General features: G+C 35.6%; 1 protein-coding gene across 1 annotated transcript in view; it reads left to right on the forward strand.

Annotated features, from left to right (window-relative positions):
• TRDN (triadin) overlaps positions 1-22,557 on the forward strand; it is a 365,907-nt gene that overhangs the window by 119,842 nt on the left and 223,508 nt on the right. The window contains exon 10 of the transcript XR_004299993.1: positions 20,245-20,326. The gene's annotated coding sequence lies outside the window, so the exon portion shown is untranslated. The remainder of the gene's footprint in view (positions 1-20,244; positions 20,327-22,557) is intronic.

Consider the following 22,557-nt stretch of genomic DNA (forward strand, 5'->3'; position numbering starts at 1 on the left):
CATAATCATAAAGCCATTATGATTAAAGTTCAATACAAGTTAAAGTTTATCCCTTAGAAGTTACCCCAACCATTGAAATTCCGGCTGCTGTCTGACTTTTGCTTGAGCCAAGAATTTATGTCAAGGTGATTTATTCCACTTTCTGTGTCATTTACTGTCTTAAAATTGAAGGTATTCACCTACCCAAATCTTCTCTGACTAAAATAAGGTATTCTTTGGCAGCCTGTATTTCAATTCTGTGGGTTTTAAGTCCACAGCCAGAAAGAGCCTCCAGGAATAAGTTAGCTCATTTTATTAAGAGCCTTTTCTCGAACTTCAGTTGTGCCTAACTGCGTTTTTGGTTTGATCCTGCTGAGAAGAGGTCAAATGTAATTGCATTATAGTCACTGTTATTTAATGGTTTAATCTAATGTGTTTCAGAGCTCAATTGGCTATAATGGAAAAAACTAGGTAAGATTCAGCCTTGCTTTACTTTTCTCTAAAAAATACTGTTCCATGAAAACATACTCACTTTAGTTCCAAACGTCTAATTATTTTCACAAAATAAAAGCTTTGGGAGTTTTCATGTTAACTCCGTAAATATTTGTTGAATCCCCTCAGCAAGCTGATAGTCCAGAAAAGAGATAAGACATGGCATAAATAACTTTATAACCAAGAATAAGTTGATAATGATGCAACAGAGGCTTAGAAAATGTACATGCTAATCTCAATATACTAGGAACAATAGTTACCTCCACTTACCACTTGGACCTCTTAATGTTTTTTAATATTTTAAATCATTTAAAAAAGGGTTTATGGAAGTAAGAATAAAGGGAGAGGGAAAATTGTGATAAGAACTTAAACATAGCAAAGCTAAAAGTTTATTTCATCAGTTTTCTGATTTTGAAGGTGTATATACTCCAAACTGGAAACATCTTCAGAAAGGGACTAACTGCCCATCAATTACCATGTATAAACCTGCAATATATGCATCTAATACATACTAATTCCAGATTTCAAACACATCTTTCATAGGTTCTAGCATAATATTACTTTTGGTTCTTTTAGAATTTGCATCATCAAAATGCAGCAGGCGAGTTTTTGAGATCTTCGAGGCTCATAATTTCATCGAAAAAATATCATTTCCATCCCATAGCTGTGAGACACTTTTTAGGTTAATAAACATTATTTATTATTTAGAATGATAAATCCAATGATTTTTTATGTATACATTATTGATTTCATTCTGATACCTGCCTTTACCTTTCTTTAGCATTTGTCCACTTAAAAACCACGAATTTTGGCACATAGATTTTTATAAAAGATGAAAAGGTACTATAACATACCCTTCTAACAAAATGAGATAGGCTAGCTTCTTGCTACAAAATATTGCATGATAAAGTCCTTCTGGTTGAAGGACTAGCTGGATGAGAATACCATATTTCCTTTTTGTCCTTTGAAATGAGTTTTTCAGTCATTGATTCTTGAGAAAATTCATTGTTATTTGAATATTCACAGTCTGAGATTTCATTTGAGTGATCAATTTCAATTTCACCTTAATCATTAAAGTTTAGCATACTGTTATCTCTCTTTTTGCATTTGTCTTCTGATTCATCTAATAACTGAAATATCTTCCTCTGTCAGTTTTCTTCTCTCTGCAGTTATAGATGAAAAATAGAACTTCTAAATTCTGAACTGTGTTCAGTGAAACTAAAAGTAGACCATAAGAATGTTTCTAGACTTCTTTTATACCTTCTCAAGTGATGATGCACTACTTCAGTCACAACAATAAGAAAACTGAATGATGATGAGCTAATGATGGTTTATTTTGCAATTGCATCATCCTTCTAGGCAACTCTATAATTTTTCTATTCTTTCTTATTATTTTAGTCATTTGTAGCATTGTTGGGAATAATTGATGAGTAATAATGAAATAATTCCTAAGTCGACGAAATAGAAATGTTCAAGATAGGGGGAAAAAAACATTCCATCATGTGTCCTGGATTTTTAAATTTGTCCAATGGTGCCACATAATAATTACAAGTTAGAATGAGTTTAAAAAATAATTTTATAATTTTATTTATAAAAATAAATTTTATTTATAATTTTATTCCATTTAAAAAATAAGTAATTTTTTTCTCTGTTCCTTGGAAGACCTATAAGAAAAGATAAGACAAGATAGATCAGTCTCCACAAGTAGTTACAATTGTTCAAAACCAAACCAAACCAAAACTCAAACACTATGATTAGCTTCAATAGACCCTGATAGCACACTGAGAATCAATGGTGAGAACATAAATGTGAAGGTCACACAAGCCAGGATTTAAATACTTTCCTTGTGTTTAAAAAATTTTTTTGAGTCTCAGTTTTTTATTAAAATGTATTTCTTAAGGCTTTTAAGATGATGAAATAAGAAAGTATATGCACATGTCCTCTCCCCATGTTTTTGCTTTCTCTTTTACTATGCAAATTTACTGCAAAAAGGATAGTGCTTCTAATGTGAAAAATCAGAGAAGATCTTACGGAAGAAAAAAAGTTGAAATGGGTCTTGAGACATTGGTAGACTCTGTCTATATGAATTTAAGGATAAAGACATAAAGACTGAAGGGATAACACTTCAGGCACAGAATCACACTATCTTGAAATGTTCTTTTGTGACTGACTACCAGCTGTTGAGTGTTTATTCTCCATTAGTTTCTTAAAATAATCTCATTTAATCTTTATAAAACCTTGGGAGGACTATATCATCATACTTGTTTTGCAGAACAGAGAATTGAGGTAGAGAGAATTTAAGAGTTTTGTCCAAGTCAAACACAATCCAGACAGGGGATTCAAACCCAGCCTGACTAATTCTAAAGCCCAAAGCTCCCTGATTTTTTAGGCATAGATGGGGAACTGCAAGTGGTTCACTTTGGTTGACACTCAGGGAACCTAGAAAGAGAAACAGAATTGTAAACATTTGTGCAAAAAGGTTTGGAGGGAATAGAATTGGAAAGACCAGTTAGAATGTGTGCAAGGAGAAGAAGTGAAGATTGATCTTGGTAGATGTGATTAAGGGAATTAAGATGATTTTAGAGATATCACAGAGGTAGAATCATGGGATTTATTATCATGAATACCAAAGGAGAGGAAAGTAAGATTTTTCAGAGGTTATTGGCCTGAAAAACCAAAACAAACAAGCAAACAAAAAACCCTAAATAGGAAGTAAAGGAAGAAAGTGGGTCAAAATTCACGGGGAGTGGGCGGGGAGGGAAAAGAGATTTGGAACCCATTTTCTATACTTAAAGCCACAGATAGTATTCAGTTGCAAAAGGGGAATATGTGAAGATTCCCATCCAAACATCATTTGTTAAGCACCTGCTAAATACCAAGGCTCATACCAGGTACTCTCATACACTTTACTCATTAAATTCTCACAGCAACTTCTGAAGTTATCTGCAGTTAGATAACCAAGTGTGCAGTTTCGGGGAGAGGTCAATGGTGGAAATGAGGTTGCCAAAAGAGTGAATGAAGTAAGTCGGTGTACAAATAACTGAATACCTTCTGCATGCTCAGCAGTCCCAGACCAAGCACAGTAGGGGATGTAAGAACACTAAAGGATGATCTCTAACTTCAATGTGGAGTGGATGAGTATTTGAAAGAGAAAAAGGAATGAATAAATGATAGAAAAAGGCTAAAGTTGGGAGTTAGATTGCATAATACCACCACTAATGTTACAAGTTTCAGAGAGACATCTGTGATTCCTGATGTCAGAGAAGAAAACAGATACCTAGAACTTGAAAAATGGATAGTATTTGATATGAATGGAAGAGAAAACACACAGGGATGTGACATGGCAGCGCATGTGAAATTGATGTGTTTGTATGACAATGAGGATATCAAACTGACAACAAGATAAATGAAGATGAGAAACCATCAGCAAGAAGTGATAAGTTTGTGGTGACATTACAGATGCTTGGTCAATCAGGCAAAGCTGAAACTTGGCGTGGAAGAGAGTCTGAAAAATTTTAAGTAGAACAATGACATGAAACCAGCATTTCAGAGGGTGTGATCAGGCGGCATCTGCTTAAGGGATTGGAAATGGGATAAAGTTTATGAACAATTGCTAAAGCTGATGAACCTAAAACATGGTTTTAAAGGAAGAAAGGATTTAAATTTACTAAGTCATTGTTCCTATAGGTGGTGATGGAAACTGTGTATAAGTAACTTAAGAAATTAATGTTGCAACTCAAAAAGTTATAAACCATTTTGACAAAATTCACACACGTGGTAGAAACTTAAATGAGGTTTAGATATAAATGTGAAGAGTGAAGTATGTGTGACTACTTATTAAAAACACAGTGGCATAAGAAAAGTGCTAGAACTAACCTGTTCATAACCTAGAAAGGAGCAATAATTTCTTTTCCTTCTTTGGCTGATTCTTGTTGTTTTGCATTATTTTATTTTGATTCTTCAGAGGTAGCCATCCAGCCATCCAATGCATGGACATTTCAGGCAGTGATATCAGGTGGCTAGGCACAGAGACTCCAGAGCCAGACTGCATGGCTTCAATTCTAGGCCCTGCCACTTGCTTGAAATATGACTTCGTCAAATTAATCAATCTCTTTAGGCCTTCATTTCCTCCTCTGTCAAATGAGGCTGATACGATTGTGGCAGAATACATTAGCAGATGGTCAAAGTGCACTTAAGAGTCCATGGCTCTCTGAGTGTCGGCTCTTCGTTAGTCATTGAGCACATATCTGTGAATAGTTACAAGCAGAATTTTGTTAAGGAGAGGAAAACATTTTTTCAGATCCACATCAACACATAACATACAGCACTGATTTTGCCCATTGTAGCCATCTGATGTCTTTTGGCCTTAGTTCTACTATCTACATCATGAAGGCAATAATACATAATTTACAGTGTTATGGTGAGGATCGTATGAAAAATCTTGCATTATATGCATAGAATGAGTTTGATTTAAGTGTATTTTAGATGAGTTCTAGGGACTATGCTAGATTCTATAGTTACAGCACTGAACAAATATGCATGGTGCTTACTTCTTCTTCAACATGGGATAATAGACATTACTTTTTAGGGTTAACTTGCAGATTAATTCATGCATTGACACAAACATTGAAAAGACTACCTGACTATGACAAGCATAAGAAGCACTATTTAAGTGTATAGTGGTGGTGGGGGTGGTGCTTGTGTCCAAATACAGCAAAATTGTGATTTTCTACTCACCACTCCTGGTATCTTTCTGATTTAATGATCATATATCATTATCATTCTCTCCCTAGCAAGTCTTTCTTGTCTGCCTTATATATACCTTTAAGAAATGTTTGCTTTTAAATCCCTACTCTCTCATACTTTGCCAGCTCCATGATATGTTTATTGAATTGAATTCATGATGCCTAATATTTATCTCAATGAAAAAAAATTATTGATGATCATCCCAGAGCAGCCCTCTTTATTCATTCCTAGAAATAATCTGTTATTTAAAAAGATGACAGGTTTCTAAGCATTGCAAATAGGCCCCTTGTAAAGATTCTTAAAGGAGTTATTGGTAGTATCTCTAGAGAGAGAGGCTCAAAATTAACAAAGACTGGTTTGCAGCATGCATCTGTAAACTGTAGGCAGCATAAAGAATTAGAACGAAGTGGTAGAAGAAAAGGGGAGAAATCCTACACTTAATTACAGACGTGCGTAGTTCCTGGACGTGGCATGGCCCCATGAGGGTTGCCTCTGATTATCTGAAGTCAGTGGAAGCCGTTCAAGATAAATGTATTAGATTTTCATATTTGTCACAATCAATCCACGAAACATTCTCATCACTATAAATAGCTGGTATGTGCCCAGAAATAGATGCGAGCACTTCTGAGTGGCTGTGATGCCTTTAATGCTGCTGTGCTCTGTCTCAGGCCGCTTCATTGGCATAAAGGGGCTGGAGGCTTTGGGAGAAAGCTAGTAAATGAAAAGACGGCTGTCCTCCTAATACCAAGTTATAGGACTTCACCTCTGTGTCCATTTAAAGAGAAGAAAATGAAGACCTGTTTCGTTTTTCTCACATTCTCATGTCTCACATTTTTCCTACTCTTTTGAATGCGGGGCTAGATTTTAGAGGAGTATCTTTGCTGTGAGGGAACTTTGATTCAAGTATCATTTTGGTCTAGCCTTGTCACTGTTAACGGCATGGACTTGGCTGTCAGACAAAAATAAATCCCTCCTCAGGTAACCTACTGAGACTATTCAAAGCATGTTCTAAAATAGTCTGAAAAAGGAACAAATAATACAGAGTCATTTGAATTGCTGCATGAAAAGCAAGGAAAATTAAGGCTTAATCAAAGAATTATCAAACTAATTAGGTGTTATTTATTAATGTGTCATGTCTTGTAATAATCTTATCTGTCAGTTCATAGGCAAGAGTGCAGATTAAAAAAACATTTCAGTAATTATGTGAATATATTCCCCTCCTGCTCTCTAAGGTTCACTTGGGTGGCCGAGTACACAAAGAATGGAGAATATGTGACTTTCTAACCATTCAAATGAATATGTAGTTCATTTTTTTAAAAGATTTTATTTATTTATTTGACAGAGAGAGAGACAGCAAGAGAGGGAACAAACGTAGGGGGGAGTGGGAGAGGGAGAAGCAGGCTTCCCGCTTGAGTAGGGAGCCTGATGCGGGACTCGATCACAGGACCCTGGGATCATGACCTGAGCTGAAGGCAGCCGCTTAACCGACTGAGCCACCCAGGCTCCCCAAATATGTAGTTCTTAACACTTTTCTAAAGCCGGCTTTAATTTAAACATGGAAATAATAAGTATGCCCCATACCTATTTTGATATAACTAATTGTGAACTACAAAGTTTGATATAACTGCTTTCAGAGGGACCTAGATGATGAACAAATATTCCTCATCCATAGCTTTTTTTTCTGTACCAAGATGTTTGTGCAAGATGAAAACAATGATGAATTTTGCAATATTCACATTAATGTTACCAATTTCAACGTTTTGATGTTCAACAGTTGCTCAGCATTTTCGGATCAGTTCTATGACAGCCCTTCTAGTCTCTGGTATATTTTATGTTCAGGTTTTCTAAAATAGTCTATGTTAAGACAAAATAGTACTGTTCTTACCACATAGTAGTAATAACTAAACCACATTTGAAAATAATATATTTTGCCTATTTATATACTCATCAATATCCCAGTTGATATGCTCAAAGTCATTCTATTAATCAATCTCTCAATATTTACTACATCCCTGGTTTTAAATAAATAGTTACTAATTCTGTGGTTTTAGTAAATAGTTACTAAATCAATACTAGTGGTCGTAACATGAGTCTCAAAGCAGAAGGAGATAACAATCTAGTCAGATTATTACAAGGAAAGCAAAGAACAGTATAAAGCAGCTAGGGGAGGAAAATGGGAGAAGATACTAATTAAGTACTAAATCATATCTGCAGATTATACTCACTATAAGTGTCTAAAGATGAGAGGGGCACAGAGTTTAGGAGAGGTTTCCTAAAGGTGTAGTCCTGGTATTTGTTCAATGCTTACCTTCAGCCTCATTGTGATTATTATTATTAATTGTTTATAATGAGTTTATTAGTTATTTCTATTTAGGTAGTAAAGTTTTTCACTCTAAGAGGGGTAGAATAGTCATATAATTACATGTACTCTTTATTAACAATACCAAGTAAGAAATCAATACAGGGTAAAAACTGAACAAAGTAATATCTCATCATATGGATGGCATCTACATCGCTGTGCATCCTTTCAAATTAGACCTCATTATACTTTAGTGTCTATCCTTTGTCATTCAAACTTATTTATATTACATCTCTTAAATCCCCACTACTCTATCTTATTCAATATTTCTGCTTCGTATTTGACATGGAACTTTCCTGAAAGAAAAACTGTCACCTACAAATCACTTTCTATTGTAACCATCCACAGTGTTTAGGTAATGAGTGTGTGTTTAGTGGCTAAGACTTGTTTGTAACAATTAGAATCTCTTACAGAAAATGAGAGAAAATAGATATAGAAAAAGGATCAATATTGTCATATTGAAACATCATGTAAAAAACAACCTGATGATTTAATACTCTTTTATAAAACAGTTGCATAAGATATAAATGGTTTCCATTTCCCATTATTCATGATGGGGTTATATTAATGATGATTTTCTCCCAGAAGAATATTATTTTTTTGTATAATTATAAATAGCCTCCTGGCAGACACTGGATAAGCAGTGCATATTGTTTTAAATGACAAAATAGTATCAATTATACACAATTTAAAACAGGAAGAGAAGTTGGATGACTTCCAAATGTGTCATTCAAGGGAGAATATATTTGTGAATTTAATTGTGGTGTTAAGCCTATTAAATGGTAATTATTAACATGTTACCATTTATCCTTAATCTATCAAGTGCAAGTGTCGAAATACTTAAGTTTATGTTATATGCCTGTAGTTGAAAAAGTGTGGGGTTTTATCATCTTTTCTAAAGCACCCAGTAGAGAATTCTCTGCTAAAACAAAACGATAAATCCTTTGTCTCCTCCTGAGATAAATTCCAAAACCAGAAGGTCTCTTTTTAATTGGCTCTATGATTTGTCCTTAGGCTTTTCATATCTCTTCGAATTGCTTGTGAACATGGAATATTTGCATGTGTCAGAGACAATTAACAAAAAAAAAAAAAAAAAAAAGAGAAGAAAGAAATTTTCCCACAGGTGGAGACAAAGGATAGGACAGTTGCAACATCCCTTCCCTTTGCCAAGTCCTGTGCGGTGTGGAAATAGCTAAACAGGGTGGTTGAAAAGTGCCAAATTGATTTTATTTTATATGAATGAGGTCCCTGTATGAAAGAAAAGCAACACTGTTTTTTTCAAATGCCATGCAATAGCTTAAAAAAGTATCTCTCTGCATTTGAGGATAAGGAGAAAGGAAAGTCACAAAGAGCCTTGGTTAACATGGCTTACCTAGAGCCGAAGGAAAGCTCAGTCATACACATACTTTCCTGCAGCTACCTACCCTTTAAGGATTTTTGAAGATGATCAGAGATGATGATGATGACAAGGTTGATGAAGACAATGGAAAGATTTACCACTTATCAAATCCTAATGGTATGTCAGGCCAGGGGCTGTGCTAAAGTCTGGACATGGATCATCTCATTGGGTTCTTATCAAAACCTAGGAGCTGGGTTACAATTTTCCTATTTCATAGATTAGGGAATTGAACCAAGAGGAAATTTCAGAATTTGCTTGGATGGCTGGATATTGTGTCCAGCAACAGGGAGAATTATAAATATATTTTAAAAAGGGGGGGGTCACTGCCTCTTAGGTCTTTTTTTTTCTTCACTCTGTTTTCTAAGTGTTATAATTTAAGAAAAACTCACAATCTCCATTTCTCATATAATGCAAATTTGACATGCTGTCCTAAATGTCAGTACAACTACCAAAGAAAGCAGGTGATCTGCTGATAACTTTCAAATGTCTTTGTTGGTTGGTCAGTGAAAGGAATCTGGTATAGAAACCCCAGGCAGAGGGGACCGTGACTTCCTACCCAAGAGCACAAATGGCTTGTCACCAAAATTACTGAAGGAATCTTGGATATGGTTTACTTTTAAATTTCCTGGGATTCTATTAAGCTGACCATAGGCCTTATAAAATATCACACAGCTCCTCGATTAGATTTTGAAGTATATTTTATTCCTAATGGTTAGAGTGACAGCAAATTGAGATGGAGGAGAGCATAGAATAAATTTATCTCTAAGGCTGTTGGTGGGTCCTGAAGTTACTGCGAATGAAAAGAACAGATTCGAGCAGTTTAGGCATTGATTTAGCAATCCGCTATGCCAGCCACTCTTTGTCAGGAACATCTTTGGTAGATCCTAAAATCCAACAACCAGAAAAGACAGGAGAGAGAAGGAGCCATTATTTGTTCTTCATGTTTAGATGGTTGACAAAAATGTCAAGCCTCCTATCTCTTAAGAAGTGAATTTGTTATTCTACTTGTAAATTATTTTAATATGATCTGTAAATGTAATGATTTTGTTTTGGGAGCCATCTTTTCTCTTATTGCCTCACCTTTCTGGTTACTCATATTCCCAATGATCAACAATTCGGTGTGACTTGATTTTCCATCTTTGAGGGAATCTCTAAAGTGTGCTGGATCTCTGAAAAGTAATACTGAATATAAAGCCTGAACTATTTACATTTTGACTTGAGAGCTCTGACACATTAAAGGTACTCATATTTAGATATAGGCTATGTTATAATTACCTGGTTGGTAAACAACAACCTTATTAGAACCGATTCTTTTGTATTAACAATGGCCAATTAAATTAAAGGAATAATAGCCCATTATTTGTTAGTCGGTATGCTAATGTGTGAGGGAGGAAGGGCATGCCTAGGGATATAAATGAAACTCAAGATTTTAACTCAATTTGATTTTAACTCAAAATTTTATTGAGATTTTGTGATTTATCTTGAAAACTGTATTTTTAGTTCTACTCAATTATGTAGTTAAAATTCACACACAAATACAACATTTTAAATATTTGCCATGGAAAAAAGTTGATTTCTTTTTTTTAAATTAACTAAAGCATATAGTTTATTTAGATCCCTTCAATTTTTTTCAGTTTTACTGAGATAATTGACATATTATATTAATTTTAAGTATACAACATGATGATTTGCTATATGTATATATTGTGAAATGATTACCACAATAAGTTAACATAAATTTTTTCACATAGTTACAATTCTTTTTCTTATGATGAAAACCCTTAAGATCTAATCTCTTAGCAATTTATAAGGAATACCATAGTCACCATACTGTACATTACATTCCCGGGACTTAAATTTATCTTTTATTGGAAGCTTGTACCTTTAGGCTATCTTCACTCATTTCACCCACCCTTCACCTCCTCCACCTCTGGCAATCACCAATTTGTTCTCTGTATCTATAAATTCTATAATGTTAGATTCCACACGTGAGATCATATGGTGTTTGTCTTTCTCTGTCTGGCTTATTCCACTTAACATGATACCCTCTAGGTCGGTCCATATTTTTGCAAATGGCAGATTTTTTTCTTTTTATGACTGAATAATATTCCATTCTATTTCTATAGATGATAGATCGATAGACAGATAAATAGATTCCAATTCCAGTATATACATATATCACATTTTCTTTATTCATTCATTTGTTGATGGATAGTTGGGCGGTTTTCATATGTTGGCTATTATAAATAATACTGCGAAAAGTTGATTTTAGTAAGATGAGCCATTTTTATTCTATAGCTTCTCCAACTACTCAACACTTTAGAAAGTAGGCATCCCCATTTTGGTAAAGAATGTTAGATATTTTTGACATTGGAAAACAACATCTCAGAGACCTAACTTCAGTTCATTATAACATTGAATATTGAATTAACATAACCAATGGTCAAAAACATGCATTATTTGTACTTTAAGTCGTCTTCAAATGGAACAAGATTTAAAATGTTCATTAATAATATCATTTTATTATAATACAGAGCACTGCATTTAAGATCTGTTTTTTTAATTATTATAAAATGATATCATTGACTATAGAATTCTAAAGCATAATATAACAACATAATAATTTCTTGTAATTAATTGAAATTGTTTAGCACTTACTATTATTCTAAATGTTGTTATATATTTTGTTCATTCCTTGTCTCTTTATACTATTTCTAAAATAAATGCAAAACACAAAGACAACATGCTGCTGGCAAAGATCAGCATCGACAATCTGCATACATGCGTCCTATTTATAAGTCACTTGGGTGAATTTAACAAGTTGTTCAACTTCTTTGTATTTCAATGTTTGGCACTGAAACCATTCAAGTTACATCTATAGGTGCAGAATTATTTGGGTTGAAAAATACCTCAGTGGATAATTTATATAGTCTTCTTTTCACTTGAGAGGACCTGTAGGTATTCAGAATATATTGCAAGTATTATATCTTGATTGAACTACCTAATGAAGCTACTTCTCCTCATCTTTGGGCTTTAGCTCATTTTTTTCCCACTAGCCATGGTTAAACACATTAATGTTTCATTTTCATGGAAAGATTGTTGTTCCATTCATAAATAGGTAAAGATTCTCACAGAAGAAAATGCTTTGGTCTGGAACTATAAATGATTTTAAAATGAATGAATAAATAAATAAATAATTAAATAAAATTTCGTTATTTTGTTGGAAGTATTTTGTACTCAATCAAGAACTAAAAAAACTATAGTTCAGTCTGTTCATATGCAAACGTTCTAGAAACAGTGTGACTGAGTAGCATTTAGCAACATTTACTGATTCACTCATTCAGTTAATCATTCATTTTCTCCTTTAATTATTGATTTTCCTTTCCCAAGTATATATTGCTATTCCAGATTCTGTTCTTAAGTTGCTCATAGTCTAGTGAAGATTAGAAAAAAAAAAAATGGGGGGTTGGAGGGATGGGGAGGAAGAAAAGCCAAAACTTGTAAATAAACAAACAATAAACATTGAGGATCAGAAGATAAAGTGCCTCCTGGCTGCTCTGGGAACATGTGGAGCTGTGAGGGGCGTGTATGGAAGAGAATCAAGGAGGTGATAAAATGGCCAAGTTATGAGGAATCACTAGAATAAGCCCAGTTCTAGGAAGTTTCATCAGTGAGAATTTACAATCCCAGAGATATGTGATTAGATAGCAAGTAAGATATTTGCATTTCTAAGTGCATGAGTGCATTCTAAGATTTTATTTTTATTTCTTTTAATTGAGACTGCAGTCCATCTAACTTGCCTCATTAATCTCTTTCCTTCCCAGCTTTGACTTTGCACTAAAAGAAAAACGTGTAATTCGTTTTACCTATTTGTCTCCTTCTTCCATCTTTACTCTCTGTCCCTTGGTTGACTTTGTGTGCAAATATGATTTGCTGTGGGTTTCAAAGACATATGGTTTGGATAACTAGAAGAAACTAAGAAAAGTGAAGAAACAATAATTCTGAAAATTTTGAAAGCCTCTTACTTGAAAGTCTATCTAGACTTGTGGAAATGAGGTCAGGTAACAAAAAGATTGATTTAAGTAGTGAGCCTTTTTGATGGGCCCCTGAGGTCAATTCAGCATCTGTAATTAAGGTTAAACAAAGTACAACCACTGAAGAAAACTATAAAACTCTTTATAGCGTGAAGTAAATACTTACAGATCTTTCAAGGGTTATGATCCATTGATGATAATAGATAAAATAATCGACATTTAGCTTGGCCTTCTGAATGGACATTAAATAAATAGAAAAATAAAATGGTGTGGAAAAAAACCTTAATCTTAAATTGGAGCTGCTCTCAATGCATGATTTTGTTAAGCTATTTATCCTTCCAGGGACCATTTTTTTTTTTCATCTAAAAAATCAGGGTGTTGGAATAGTTGATTTCAAAGGTGTCTCCTACACCCCAAAATTCTATGATCATTATCCTATGCCTCTGTTTTTGTTAGGTCCCAAACATCAGGTATTCTATCATAATCAAGGTATAAGGATAAAGAGAACAATGATATGATCTTGAATCAATCTTATTTCCTTTTTTTAGTTGACTGTTCCATGAAAAATTATTTCTACTTCATAAATTGGAGAGGTAGAGAAAAAAACACTAATGTTACCTTTATCATTTTTAATCAAAAGTCTGTATGAAATATGCATTTGGCTACTATTCCATGCTTTCCATCAAAGTGAATATGCAAATATATAACACATGGAAATATTAGGGAAGCTTTCTATCAGGATGCAAAGAAATCTTTCCCGTAGAAACATTTTGGCCTGGAGGAGGTTCTTTGATCTAAAAAGTTGAAGCTTTTGGTGTTTTAAAACCCTTATAGTAGGGTTGTGTAGCCAATTTATACTAAATAATCCATTTGCTTAAAACTTTTCTAAAATCATAAAAAAACTTGAAAATTAATTACCAATGAGATATATTATCGGAATAACCCAATAAAGTAACTACGGCTTCTACTTCAGTGTCCTCTACACAAGACCTCTGGCAAAATTGAAAACTATATAATCCAAGTGACAGCAATGACTAAGCAGTTAGTCCATAAACAGCACCCAGTTGGGTAAATGGAAAATTCCTTGCCCTTATCTGGGTGTTCTTATTTGTTCCCAGAAGCTCAAGTGAAATGATTTCTTTCCCTCACTTCCTACATTAAATTCATTTAATAGTCCTATTGGGTTTATGTCAAAATGTACTCTGAATCCTTCCACTTACCTACAGCTTCTGTGTTTTTCATTGATCCTATATTCAAAAACACCACCCATTACTCTGAATAGCATTCCTTATTACTCTTCCTTGATATATTTTTGATAGGATACTTATTTCCATCTTACTTATTTGCTATTTTTTGTCCATTAGAATCTCAGCCCCACGAAATGGGTGATTTTGTCTCTATTGTTCACTGCTATAACTCCATATCCAAGGAAAGTGCCTGGTACTCAGCAGGCATTCAAAAAATACTTGTTGCATGAATGAAAGAACCTCAACCCACCTAATCCAAGCCCACATCACTTCTTCACCTGCGTTATTTCAATAGTCTCCACCTGATCTCTTGCTGCCTGTCATACCCTTTTCTGTGCATTGTTTTGTTCACACAGCAGCCAGGAAGGTTTTAAAAACCTACATGCTGTGCTAAAACCCTACAAAAGCTTACCATTGCCCTTAGGACAAATCCAAACTCACCGGAACAGCCTAGAAGACTCTGATATGAGCTTGTCTCTGTTCTCCATCACCAATGACCTTTAAGCAAGCCAGACTGGTCCCTAGCTTAGGCTTTTTGTCTTGCTTTACCATGTCAAGAATCCTTTTATCAGAGATCTTCCTGAGGTTTACTCCGTTGTATTCAAGTCAGAATTGGAGTGTGCTCTCCTTGGAGGCAGGGCCACTTCCTATATTATGCATTTGTGCAGTTTGTGTCCTTACACATAGACCTCCATTCTGATTCCCCCACCCCAAGACAGCATGCCCTGGACTGGAGCTGCAACTGCCTCTTAATTTTGCACTAAGCAGGTTTTCCTGGCCAAACCTTGCTGTGATGGACCACACACACTCAGAAAGGATGCATTTTTCTAATCTGCACAAAGCTTCATAGGTTAGTGAAATCCTGTTTCACAGTGGCCCTACTCTTCCTTTTCTGTCCAATTTAGCATGATCTCTTTCTCCAAGGCATTGTCGGCCTCACCACTCCGTTTTGATGTCCCTACATTCCTGAGATCGGAAATTTATCTGTCTTGCTTGTTTATCACCTGTCTCCCTCCATCTCTAACATAGGCTCCTTAACAACATGGTCTTTCTCTGTCTTCATTGTGCTTCCCCAGTGATTTCGTTTGCACTATGATGCCCATGAACACTCACAAAAACCCAGCTGGAGCAGAGATTATTGTTCTCTAAATCCTTGAAACAACTGAGACCAAGTTAAGTGATAAAGCCTGTTTACTGAGTACCCCCTCCACAAGACCATGTACAAGGGATGCAAAGTAGCTGTGTAGGATTTGGCAATTCATGTGCGGCAGGTATAAAGATGCTTATGTTGGAGTAAACACCTCCTTGATCCACCCTCCTCATATGAACTCTTGAACTTCTTCAGGTGGTTCCTTACTGATGAGGTCCTCATTTCATGGGCAAATTCATAAACCCGGGATTACTGTATGAAGGGTCTAAAATTTTTGTTTTAATAGATGGGGTAGGAAAGGGAGGAATGGTTGACACCTCAAATCCTTCTGATCCCCTCCCGAAACTACATGGCAAGGGAAAGACACTCAGTAAGGAGACTTGGAGATCAAAATGTCCCTATTTTAATAAAGGACACTAGCACAATCACATATCTCAGCCTAAGATATAAAACCATATTTAATTTTACTATTTGTTCAATTCCAAATTTTAAAAATGTTATTCCACATGTTATAAAAATACTCAGTCTAGGAACCTTGTGCAATGCATTCAACTAATGTTATTGCTTTAGCAAACTTAACCATCATTTTTTTACTAAATTCAGATCTCCACACTTCACTGTTAGTCAGAGATTTACAGCTGATTTTTATGAAACTGAAAGAACAAATAGGAATCTGTAATTATCTTATACATTGTATTTTTTTAAAATGTAAGTGAGTTTTAACTCAATGGTCACTTACTAAAATGACACCTTCTCTATCCCAGAATCTATCACCATTCATTGTTGGCAGGCCTTCCAAAGAGTTTATGATCTTCTGGATATACTCAGTACCTCCAGGAGAATGCAATAGTGGCCTAAGGAATTAAATATCTATCAGGCATTAGAGAAAAATATCTCCTCGACATTTGTTTCAAGATTTAGGGGGTAGGCTTTAGTTGTATAGAAATGTTGCAGGGAATATCCTTTGATAAAGAAATCAGATGAATTAAATTTTAGTATAGTGAGTTGTTTTTTACCTCATGTTATCTGAATTCAGCTCCTAGCCTCCTACTTGACTTGAGATTCTGAGTAATTCCATTCAACATTTCTAGCAGTGTAAAGAAAACATTGGTGACTTAGATCATTAGAAGGAATGCACACTGCCTACCATCCCCAGTGGAATTTGACTAAACCAAAAACAATCAAATTGACTTGTGTGAGAAAAAACTCAGAACAATAAAATATTGGCAGCTTACAAACATGCCATTCAGGTATTATGGAAATAAGCCAGCCCAAATCACTCAAGAAACAAAAATAAAGCCAATTCACTATGTTCGAATGTCAGAGGGATTTTCAGGTAATAGCTTATAAAATGAAGGGCACCTTTAGAGTTCCAACGTAAATTTCAACAACCTAAATCGTTCTTTCGGAGAGTAACAGTCCTCAGGAATTCCAAAGGAATGTATGCCTAATAAAATTATAAGCTTCTTTCCTGTAAATGAGTTCTGCTATTTCAGTCATGTTTAATTTTATCTGTTGTTATGTCTTTGTTTATGTACTTCAAAGTCTGTTTCAAGGCCTCTTGTGTAATTAGATGGGATATAAATTATAAATTCATTATTGAACAATTAGTATTTTGAGTATTTACTATGTGTGAGATGCTGCATCACTTAATCCCCATAACAGCACGAAAAACTCTCCTCATTTTATAAAGGCCCTAAACTGAGGCTTGGATTCTCCATGAGATTTTCAAGTTTACCCAGACTGTAAGTGATAAAGCTGAAACTCTCACATATACAAACTCTCACCATTTGACTCTAAACATATAGTCTTTATCCTAAACAACTCTTTACTATAAAGTTCTATTATTAGTATAACATTATATTAGCATAATTTATTATATATTTATTCATATATAAGATGGTCTCTGATTTTGACAATATTCCCTGACATTATGTGAACATGAAAGACTCTTCTTTAAGTCATGCGTCGTGCTCAAGGATGACGTATCTGGTTTGTTCTGGTGCTCCCTACCACAACAGAAATTTGTTCTGAGCTAATGATTCCCCTGCCAGGGTGACTTACAGCTGTCACTATGGAGGCAAGAAGACTTCTGGTTTTTTCTTTCTCTTTTTCTTTGATCCTACTTCCCCGCTGTGTCCATTGCCTCACAACGATACAGTCAGCCATTGTAGGGAGCATAATATAGTTGATTACAGCCATAGAGAATTTCTATTATAAACTGGATATTATACTTTCTGCTGCAGAAAGCACCAGATTGTTTGTTTTAGGAGTCCTCCATATTTTGGCATCCGTGCCTTGTTTTCACCAGATTCTCTCTGTAAGCAAACACTTCCTCTCCTTTTCTTTACCCAGCAAACTCGTTTCAGGTCTTTATTTATTTATTTTTTTTAAAGATTTTATTTATTTATCTGAGAGAGAGAATGGGAGACAGAGAGCATGAGAGGGGGGAGGGTCAGAGGGAGAAGCAGACCCCCCGCTGAGCAGGGAGCCCGATGCGGGACTCGATCCCGGGACTCCAGGATCATGACCTGAGCCGAAGGCAGACGCTTAACCAACCGAGCCACCCAGGCGCCCCGAGTTTCAGGTCTTTAAATGCAGGTTACAGTTGATCTCCTCCAGGGGTCTTTCTGCAACATCCCCTCTATATATATTATTTCCCATCACCACACTGTAGTAGAGCAATCCATTATAACGATCTAAGTCTGTTTTAGTCAGTATATTGGAAACCTCTTGAAGGCATGGCTGGAGTTTAATGTTTTTGGTATTGGCACATAAGAAGTGCTCACTAAAATGTTTTTAAAATAAAATAATGGCTTTGTAGTTCTTCCAAGAAAATCTAAAAATATTTTAGAGTTATAAACTATGAATAATTCCCCTGGAAAGAATTTCCTTTTGAAATACATTTCTAAAAAGCTTATCAAGACTATAAAGGATTGTGATTTTACATCATCACTGTTCAGGAAAGTATATGACAGGGAAAGAGCGGTTTAGATTGAACAGGAACCATCCTATGAAGATATTTTTGAAAGCCTCGGTATTTGGAAACAATTGATTTATATTCATGGCCACTTGTATTTTAAGCTTTAATCATTTAGTTAACTCCTTCCTAAATCTAGATTATCCCTAGATTTAAGAGTTGCAAAATATCAACCTACCTTAGAAATAGTTTTTCAAGAACAGCTCTCAGGCAAGACTTGGGAAAGGATATTTACACGCATATATCCCTTTGACTCACAAAGAAGGTGGAGAGTCAGGGTGGGAGCTTCTTGCGTCTGTCCCACCTGCACTCATGGACTTCCTTATAAAAGATGAGCCTTTTCTCGCCCTAGGCAGTCTGAAGGAGGCTTTAAGCACCTCAAATCTGGAGCCTCCATGGAAATTCAGCTCCACTTCTTAGCTGCTAAATGGGCTGAAAACCTGTTCACTTTAGTTTTCAATCTGTAAAGTGAAAATACACCCACATCCTAAGGATCTTGTGAAGGTTAAATAACTTAATATATCAAAACTGATGGGGATTATTCTAGGCATAGAGTAAGCAGTATATAAATGTTAGCTAGGGAAAAATCATGGAGATCAAACTTTTTTTTAGAGTGTCCAGCCTCACCTTTTCTTTGTACACTGAAAGAGGAACTTGTATCTTGCAATATGTTTCTATCAAATCTTTGCTCTCAGGAGGAAAAAAAATGGATGATAATATGGGTCGATACTTTTCTAGGTATATGGCCTGCATGTTATGAAACAAGGCGCTTTTATGCATACTTGAACATGCTCAACAACCCACCTGGACGGGTCTAACTATGAGGAAATCTGCTAATGAGTGGAGACTCGCCTCTCTTTGGCACGAGGGCCTGGGCTGTTGCCCTTCTTACCCCCACAGAGGCTGGTGTGTACGCCACTCCAATTGCTCTGCTTGCTACTGCACAACTCACCAGAGCAAACTAATTTTGACAAATTCTAAAAAAGGAAAACTTCCGGTAAGCAGGGAGGTCTGCTGACATTTGATAATATCTAGTTGTCAGTGAGATTTTCGAAGATGCATAAGCCCACCTCAGTTCCTGGATTTAAAAGAAACACACAGCAGAAATTTGTGGAATGAAAATTAATGATAAAACATTTTGCAAGCATTTCATATGGGATCATATGTTAGTTAATGTTTACAGTTCATGGCCTGGATGGTTTTGGTTAATTAAAGAAATCGCTTGGGATAAGGAAGCACTCAGAAACAATTGTGGGTTTTTATACAGTTCATAATCAGCCCCGAGATTTGAGGGAGCCTTTCAAGACTCTATAAAACTGAATATATTTTCCCTTTGGCCCATTATTTACTTAACTGCAGGTCATTTATTTTGGCGAGAGAAAATGTACCTGTTCAATATCAAAAGGCCCATGAATTTTAACCTTCTTTTATTGCCCTATTATATCATTTGAGAATTTTTAGTTAAATGAAAAAAAATGGTGGTTTTTCTCTATACTAGGATTCCTCTCAGCTTCTGTGATTTTAGTTTCCATAATTTAAAGTGCATTTTGAAAATAAATTGCTTTATTTGATTGCATGTAGATTTTTCATTAATGAAGTCCAGTAGATATATTTAACATTGTATATACATCTATGAAAAGTAATATATTCAGAAATGGCTCTGAAGATAACGGAGCCTGTGTACGTATCCACTTAGAGATCTCACCTAATAACACTTTTCTTATTGCATAATAATATGAATTTATACTTTGGATTATGAATTATGCATGTTGGGGACAGATCTAGCTATTTTAGTCATGGATATTAAATTTGTTAATACTTTTCTTTTTCAATGCCTACTCCTACATTGTGTGCACAGGACAAAGCCCAGCCTTACCACCTCCATCACCAACAGAACAAGCTTCCAGACCCACTCCGGCATCACCTCCTCTAGAAGGCAAGTATTTTATTTTTCCTAAGGTCTTCTCTATCGTAGATAAAATAGAATGTAGAGAAATAAAACAAAATAGTAACAGCAGAAACAGCAAAATCCATATTTTCTCAAGTAGTTTTAGTATGTCTAAGTTGTAGGTTACTTGTCCTAAAATTACAACTTGCTGCTTTTTGGAAAACCAAAAATTTCCTCTTAAGATTTTATATTGGTAACTATCAGCTTCCAGATGGATGACCAGCTTCATACCCTGGAAATTAAGGCAGAAATTACAGGGACAAATGGACATGGATGTGCCTTGCAATTCTTAAAGTTTTACCACAAATTGACCAATTTACTGTCTTAAGACTCTGGTGCTAGAATTTCTGGGTTTGAATCTGAGTTTCATCTCTTACCATTTGAGTAAATTTTTGGAAGTTACTTAAATTCACTCTTCATGACTTTTGTTACCTATAAGATGGGTCAAGAATAGTACTCATCTCAGAGAGTTAGTGTGAGGATAAAATGGGGTGTGTGTGTGTGTGTGTGTATACCAGTTTACAAGTGCTTTATAAAATTAGTAGCTAATACTACCCCTAATAATTAGTTCTTCAAAATACAATGTTTCAGGATTGGCACAATTAGAAGAGGGAAATGTCATCATAATTAATTTTGCTAGAAATTCAAAATCATTTGTCTTCACTTACTCATTCAACTATGATTTATTAAATCCCAACTATGGGATCACATCAGGTATTGCCCAAAGTACTGGGGATTCAGAGAGTAATAGAAAATAGTTCCTGTCTTACCAAGACTCAGTTTACAGATATAAAATTAAAAGTAATTGAAGAGGAGCCAGATATAAAACACAAGTGATCAAAGCCAAGTACACCATTAGTTTTTTGCAAGAGTACAGATAGAGCTCTCCTTCAGACCCTCACAGCACCCCTTGCACTCCCAGCTCTGTCAAACACTGAAAGGGACACCAGCCTGCTTGTCCAACTTCTAACCCCATTTAACAAACAGCTACCCTGTTGAATTTGGTCACCCCCTGAGACTAGAAGATTCATTCAGCAAGAGGCCCAAGCAGTCACTGGCAGCAGAGAAAGAACTGTCAGGGGGAAAAAATTTCAGGGTCCTAGGATCTGGAGTGTAAGAGAGAAAAAAACCCAGGTGGCCACACCCTGTTGTCCCCACAGACCTAGGGCAAGATGCAGTCAGAGGAGGGCCCATAGAACCCTATAAAGCACACAGCCCGCACGAGGTGCCCTGGTTGCTGGCTTCTAAGAGGTATGCTGATTACACAATGTGGTAAGAACCAAGAAAATAAGTCAGTGCTGAGTACTGTGGAAGCTTAGAGAAAGGAGGGCATAGCTCTTCTTGGAAGAGGTGAAGAGGACCCCAGGAAAGGCTTCTCTGCAGAGGTGGCTGTGGAGATAAAGTCCCAAGAATAGGAAGAATGAGCAAGGAAGGCAAGAACATTACCAATAAAGAATTGGCATATGCAAAGGCATGGAGATGAGAAAGAAAGGGATTTGGTCCAGAGAAGCATAAGTAGTGCAGCGTGGAGAGAAAAGAGAAGGCATGGAGAGGGTCTGGGACAGCTCATAGAAAGGCATGCAAAGGACAGATTGTGACATGCCTTGTAGGCTAAGCTTGGGATTTATTTGTATCCTTAAATTTTTATTATAGAACACTGAATAGTAAAGTAAACCTGCAATACACTCAGCCTGCAGATACATTTATCAACATTTTCTATTCTTGCCTATCCAACCTTTCTCTTCTTTCCTTTCTTTCCTCCTTTTTTTCTCATTGTGTTTTTATTTCCTTTGCAAATCTCTGATATCATGCTATTTCACCCAGCTAAGGAATTTGTATTCCCTCTTAAAATTTTTGACACATTTACATGCTTCAAAATTTAAAAGTTACAAAAATGATATAGGTAGAAAATCTCCATCCTGGCCCTGTGCACCCCATTCTCCTTACAGGAAACCAATGTTTTTTCCTTCCAGAGAGATTCTGTGCATATACAAGCACAAGTATTTCCTCCTCAGCTAAGAGATTTTATTTTATTTTTTCTATAGAAGACAAGGAATTCCCCATGGATGGGATAGACATGTTCATTTTAAAAGATCAATTTGACTGCCATCCTGCTGGACTAGACAGAGATTGGTTATAGACACTTGAGAAAATAGTCCAAAAAGTTGCAAAGCAGGAACTAAACATTGGTGTAATGGATGGAAAAAAGCAGATCAGAAAAGT

This window comes from Phoca vitulina, unplaced genomic scaffold (genome assembly GCF_004348235.1).
Source record: "Phoca vitulina isolate PV1807 unplaced genomic scaffold, GSC_HSeal_1.0 scaffold9, whole genome shotgun sequence".
NCBI classification, from domain to species: Eukaryota; Metazoa; Chordata; class Mammalia; order Carnivora; family Phocidae; genus Phoca; species Phoca vitulina.